Raw genomic sequence first — 6,000 nt, 5'->3', positions numbered from 1 at the left:
ACTGTCCTGCAAAAGATGTGTTGGCATCAAACAGCAAGGAGTTCTTAGAAGGCAACGAGGGAGAATTTGGCAGAAGCAGGAATAGGTGGTTCAGGATTGGTAAGGAACTGGGCTGGAAAGGTACAAGAGCTCAGAAATAATGGGTGATTAATAGACCTCAATCTCTGGTGCTGATGAAAGTCAACAGACATGCTGGTCCTCACAGCTTTGGTTCTTGTCGTCATTACTGGTAGTGTGGGAACTCAATCTTAGGAGAGAAATGATCACAGTGAGGGAAGAATAAGAAGGTAAAGGGCTGTCTTTACATTAGCAGGTGACTAATTAGCAAAGCTGGTAAAACTATGGAGGTTTTAAAAATTATGATAGAGGAGTTTCCAGTGCTTGAATGGAACAACTGTGATTCTTCCTAGTCTATAACTTTGTTGCATTTTTCTCTCATTGCTGCCACTTCTTGTGAGATACCTTCTTTTAGTCAGAAGATATCAGGAAAAACCTTAGAAATTATTTCCTCAAAGTCTTTCCTGGGAAGAAGCTGAAGCCCAGAGAGTCCACAGCATCTCATCCATGACCAGGTGTAAAAAGAGTGTCAGGTTCAGGGATAAAAATGAAGAATCTTGATTTTTAGTTCATTTGAAATTCTGGGGATAAAATATAGTGGCATAATAACTTTATACAAAAAAAAAAGTAGACAAACAAAGTAGCTGACAAGGGAAGGATTTGGGGGTGAATTCACATTTAACTGAAAACATATATTTTGAGCTTTTAAAGTCATTTCCCAAGATGCTTTGACAACACACAAATGTGACATTATGTGTTACCTACCCATGGCATTTCCTGAGATTCAGATGAATTCTTGGGAATTGATGGCTAAAACTTTTTACCAGTTTAAATTCCATACATGTGTCACTGTAGAGGGACACAAAGACAAAAATAGAAACATGATGTAGTTGGGCTCTTCCAACTAGAAGTAACTCTGGCTGTGTCTGGCATGGGGCAAGTTGGACTAACCAACCAGGATAATGACCATGTCACATAGTCCTTTACGCTATCCTTCTACTTTTTAGTACTTTTGTACTTTCTATTCTGAGATGTCTAAGTGAAAACAGCCAACTTGTTTTTAGAGACAGAAGGGGAGAAGAAGAAAGAGGAGGAAAAACAGAAGTTGTTTAGGTTCATAGTAAATATGCTTATCTTAAGTATAAGGGAAGTACTCATAACAATTTAATCATGTAATATTTTGATCATCCTATTAACAGAACATATATAAGCATTAGTTGATTATAGTAAATAATAAGGTAGTTAAGGTTCATATCTCTGAAGTTACTACATTAATTCTTTTTTCAATTTACTTTTTATTGAAGTAGAGTTGTTTTACAATGTTGTGCTAGTTTCTGCTGTACAGCAAACTTCAGTTACACGTATACATATATCCCCTTTTTTTTTTTTTTTTTTTTTTTTTTTGTAGTACGTGGGCCTCTCACTGCTGTGGCCTCTCCCGTTGCGGAGCACAGGCTCCGGACGCGCAGGCTCAGCGGCCATGGCTCACGGGCCCAGCCGCTCCGCGGCACGTGGGATCTTCCCGGACAGGGGCACGAACCCGTGTTTCCTGCATCGGCAGGCGGACTCCCAGCCACTGCGCCACCAGGGAAGCCCTATCCCCTTTTTTTTTATATTTCCTTCCCATTTAGGTCACCACAGAGCACTGAGTAGAGTTCCCTGTGCTATAAAGTAGGTTCTCGTTAGTTATCTACTTTATACCAAAAAAGGCTTTTGGAAACTACTACAACTTCATTACATTAATTGTTTAAAAGGAATTAGTAGTTTCCAAAAGTCCTTTTTGGTGTATACTGGAGACATTAAGTATTGAAAAATTAGAGCATATTGAACAAGGAATACTCTACAAACTTATTTGTCCCTCTTAAAGCCTTACTGAAGAAAAGTTATAAAATTTAGAACGTGGTAATATAGTAATACCAGAAAGACTAGGAGAGAAAGGGGTGAGGAGAGAGAAAACACTTTCTAAAATTGAGTAAACATATTCAAAACACATTTTTTGAGCCTGAAAATTGTGCAGGTTATACTGAATTTTAAGCAATGATTATAGAAGACGGGGTGATTTTCAAATGCAGAAGGATCAGCCTTAGCAAGAAAAAAAAGGCAATAGAAGAAAAGGCAAGCGATAAATTACACAGAAATCTCATTTTTTCTGTAGTAATCTTAGTAAAACCATCAATAATAGGAGGAAGAAATTTGAAAGATTTTAACTTTACAAACCTGGGCCAATTTAAAATACAATACTATATTTTGCTGTGAACACTGGTTTCCCAGTAGTCCTTTTGAAAGTCGGGAAAGGACACTTAAATGAAAATTAGTTTATACAATTAATCTGGCAGTGTAGGGGTTAGAGTAAATTACCAAAGAGAAATATACAGCAATGCAGGGAAACCATCCTCCCAAATACATGTGTAACAACTGAAACACATATGTGCGTATTATATATTTATGTGTGTATGTACACTTACGTATGTGTGCATATGTGCACACGTGTATGTATCACGTGTATATGTAAAATATGTGTGTGCACATGTTTATGTACAGACACATACATGGACTTGTGAAAGAGGCCAAGGAAAGCTGATGATAATAATTTGAAATGGTGAATTTAAGATGCATAAAAGCATGAAATAGACCAATCTCAAAAGGGAGGAAAGGACACAGAGAGCCTACAGCATGTCAACTGTTGTGTTCCTTTTGGGGGGGAGGGTAAATGTGCCAGCAGTGCTTTCACGTGGAACACTGTGCAGACACGGAGCAGGGTGGTTCTCCGTCGTTGTGCCTCAGGAGCATGCTGTCGCCAGGGGCCCGAGACTGGATTCTCCACGTAAGGGTCTTTTTGTGATTCTCGATTCTGACTCCCTGAGCAAGACAGACCAGCCTGGGGGTACTGGAGCCCGTGTCTTGCCCTGCATAGTTATCACCCACAAATCATCTGTTATAAAGATACCTCAGCCAGATCATCATCAGGCCGGCTCCGTAGCCCGCAATTTATGAAGGTTATAGGAAACAGTGGGAAGGGTGAAGTGCTTTATTAAGGGTGGCTTTCTCCCTAACCCAATCCTGCATGCCTCTTGAATATAAATGACTCTGAGAGTGTGTGCTCCTTTCCCTGCAGGATTAAGGCTTTTTAAATTGTCCCTTTTGGCTGTTATTCTTATGTCACTGTCATGAGACACACAAGATTTTTAAAGAAACATCTAAATCAGTGTTCAAAGATAATGTGAGAAACCCCTAGATGCAAAGTAGAAGTATTTCTAAACCTCACACTGGTTCTTTTTTATGTGCAAAGCATGCAAACCATTCTCCTTTTCTCCATTTTTTTTTTGCATGTCATTAGTCTCTTTATTTTTGCTTCTGGCAAAAATAACAGAATTGACCAAAATGTCTTGCAAATATCATAATCACAATCTCTGTGGAAGTTGAAATAAATGAAATGTGTTTCTTCTTTCTGTCGCTGAATGTTGTTTGTGTTTTTTTTTTTTAAGTGTTTGCTGAAGACACAATGTTTTGGATTACGCCCTGGACATAAAGCTTATTTTCCTTTCGCATTCTCTTAAATGAATAAAAAATACTGTAATGAACCAAAAACGACACAAAACATGCAGAAAAAGTACGGAGAGAAAATGGTGGGAATTTGTTTTATTCAACTTCACCTGTCGCTCAAGCAACTCGCCCATAGGAAGACTCCACACTTTATATGAATTACCTAGTGTGGTCTCTTCCCACCACTTCAACGCACTATTTTAGCACCTGTTTTGCAAACCACCAACTGCGTTTACAAGTAGAGGCATAATCGGTAGGAGAATGACCTTTTGCAGCACGTACTGTAATCTAATTCATCAAATACCTGTCAGCCAACTGTCCAGAAAGCAAGAAAATCGAGGTGGGGAGAGGTGGAAATTTATCCCCCTTTCCCTGATAAATCGAGAATCTGGTCATTTCTCCTCCTCCTTTCCCTCCTTCCTTCCCATCTGCGTCCCCAAACTGTTACTAGGGAAACTCGAAAAAAGAATCGGAAACATTAGGAAAACAAAAGTTTAGACCCCATAACCACGATCCCATTGCCATGCAGAAAGCAACGCACACGCCCAACCTCGGTCGCCGCTATCAGCCAGGGCAAGTAAGATGTTAATTGCAGCCTCGCTGAGAAAAACTAGGATTGTTCCACCCGGGAACGCAAGTAGTTCGAAGGCCGAGACCTGCCCCCTCCGCGGCGGGCAATCCATCCCTCCGAATCCCGGTGCGGAAATGAGAGTTGCGACAGGTCGGCGCTGAAAGAAAGAAAGAAAGACGATCAAGTGCGGCATTTACTCCCCAGCCCCGGGAGTCGCCTTCCCGTCCTCCGCAACCCCCCTGGCCTCGCCTCCCCGGGAGTTTCTCTGACGGCCGGTCGCCGTCGGCAGCGGCGCTGGGAACTGAGGAGGCACAGACCTCCCAGGCGCAGAAAGCACCGCTCCCGGGACGTGCTGGGCTCGGAGCAGCCGTGACGTGCAGGCGCACCGCGGCCCGGACTGGAGCTCCTCCCGCCGCCCTCCCGCGCCGCTCCCTCCGCGCCCCGCCAGGGCCCAGGCGGAGCTCAGCGAGGCGCCGCGGCCGCGCTGCGCTCGCGGACCCCAGGCGGCCGCCGGGCTCACCGCGCTGCATGCGCGCGCCCACGAGCACGCGGGGCCCGGCGCGCGCCTCGGGGCCGCGCGCCCCCTCCCTCGCGCGCCCGGGTAGAGCGAGCGCCGCGCGCCGCGCGCACACCCGAGACAGAGCTTTACTATCTCGCTCCCTCCCGCGCCTCCGTCCTCGCCCGGCGTTCAAACAGCTTTCCGACATCACCAGTCGCGGATTTTTTTCCCCTCTCCTTAGTCGCCGTCAGTCCATCAGTACCTGCGGTGGGGGGGAGGGGGGAGGAGGAGGCGGGAGGAGAGCGGAAAGAGGAGAAAGCATGAGCTCCAGCCTTCCGAGGCGACCACGAACACTCCCGTAATAAACCCACCGCCCCCAACAAATCTGCCTTAGCAGGCGCCGCCGCTTCTCGTCTCAGCGCTTTCTCGGCTTCTTGGCTGACCGGTTTACTGGGGGGTAGATTTGGAAAAGCAAATCCTCGCTCTTAAGCCACTTGCATTTTTTTTTTTTTTGATTCCTTAGTGTCTGTCTTCGGGGGGCTCCCCCCGCCCCCGCCTGGGTTGGAGGTTGGATTCACTTGGCTACGGCTTAGGCTCCGGGGTCCTGGGGGCTTTTTTCTCCCACCCTTCCACTCTTTGATTCTTACCCCCCGCCCCACATCTTTTGCTTCTCTTATGAGTGCGTTAGAAAAAAATCAATCCTGATTTTTGAAGCTCAGCCGGGGAAAATGGGCAACGGTGCTTGGGACCGAAGGGGAGTCTCTCCGTCACTGTTGCTGGGACGCGTGCCTGTGCTGGTGTCTTAGAGCAAGAGCCTCCCTGAGCTTTCGGAGTGGAAGGTAAGGACGGGGGTCCGGGGGTCACCTTCCCTCTGCCGGGGGCGCCACCGAGGAGCTTTCCGCCGGGTGTTTGCGGAGGGAAGACCTGCAAAGGCCAGGCTGTTGCTGGCGGATGGAGAGGCTGCGAGCAAACCCGACTGCCTGCATTTACTTAAACGCCGCAGTTGAAAAGTTGGGGAAGTCTGGTTTTCCAGAGATGTGCTGGGTTGGAAGGAATCGGCAGGGAGACCTACAAAACCTGACAGTTGTGTGTGATTGGGGTAATTTGATGGGGAGAAATTTCAGGTTAAAAGGAAGTTAAGATAAGGGGAGGCCGTGGGTCTTTCATTGGGGAAAAAAAAATTCAGTGGAGTGATGGCGCCGTCTATGTTCGACTGAAAAGTGTCATCCAGAGAATCAGTTTTGAGGAGAGCTAAACTAAACGCCGCTTTGCCTCTTAGCAGGAAACAAGTAAATAAATAAATAAATGCCACATCCTTGAAACCTCGGGG

The 6,000-nt window shown here is 45.8% G+C and overlaps 1 protein-coding gene across 2 annotated transcripts in view; it reads left to right on the top strand.

Annotated features, from left to right (window-relative positions):
* The first annotated feature begins 5,102 nt into the window (after window positions 1-5,102).
* Window positions 5,103-6,000, top strand: part of ADGRB3 (adhesion G protein-coupled receptor B3) — a 798,133-nt gene continuing 797,235 nt past the window's right edge. Inside the window, exon 1 of one of the 2 annotated variants that reach the window (XM_027093283.1) lies at window positions 5,103-5,509. The gene's annotated coding sequence lies outside the window, so the exon portion shown is untranslated. The remainder of the gene's footprint in view (window positions 5,510-6,000) is intronic. The other variant, XM_027093293.1, reaches the window with a different exon arrangement.

The sequence above is a fragment of the Aethalodelphis obliquidens genome, unplaced genomic scaffold (assembly GCF_003676395.1).
Source record: "Aethalodelphis obliquidens isolate GAN/ISIS:26980383/991018 unplaced genomic scaffold, ASM367639v1 scaffold3, whole genome shotgun sequence".
NCBI classification, from domain to species: Eukaryota; Metazoa; Chordata; class Mammalia; order Artiodactyla; family Delphinidae; genus Aethalodelphis; species Aethalodelphis obliquidens.
The sequence above is the reverse complement of the archived record's forward strand: the minus strand, read 5'-3'. Positions and strand labels throughout refer to the sequence as shown.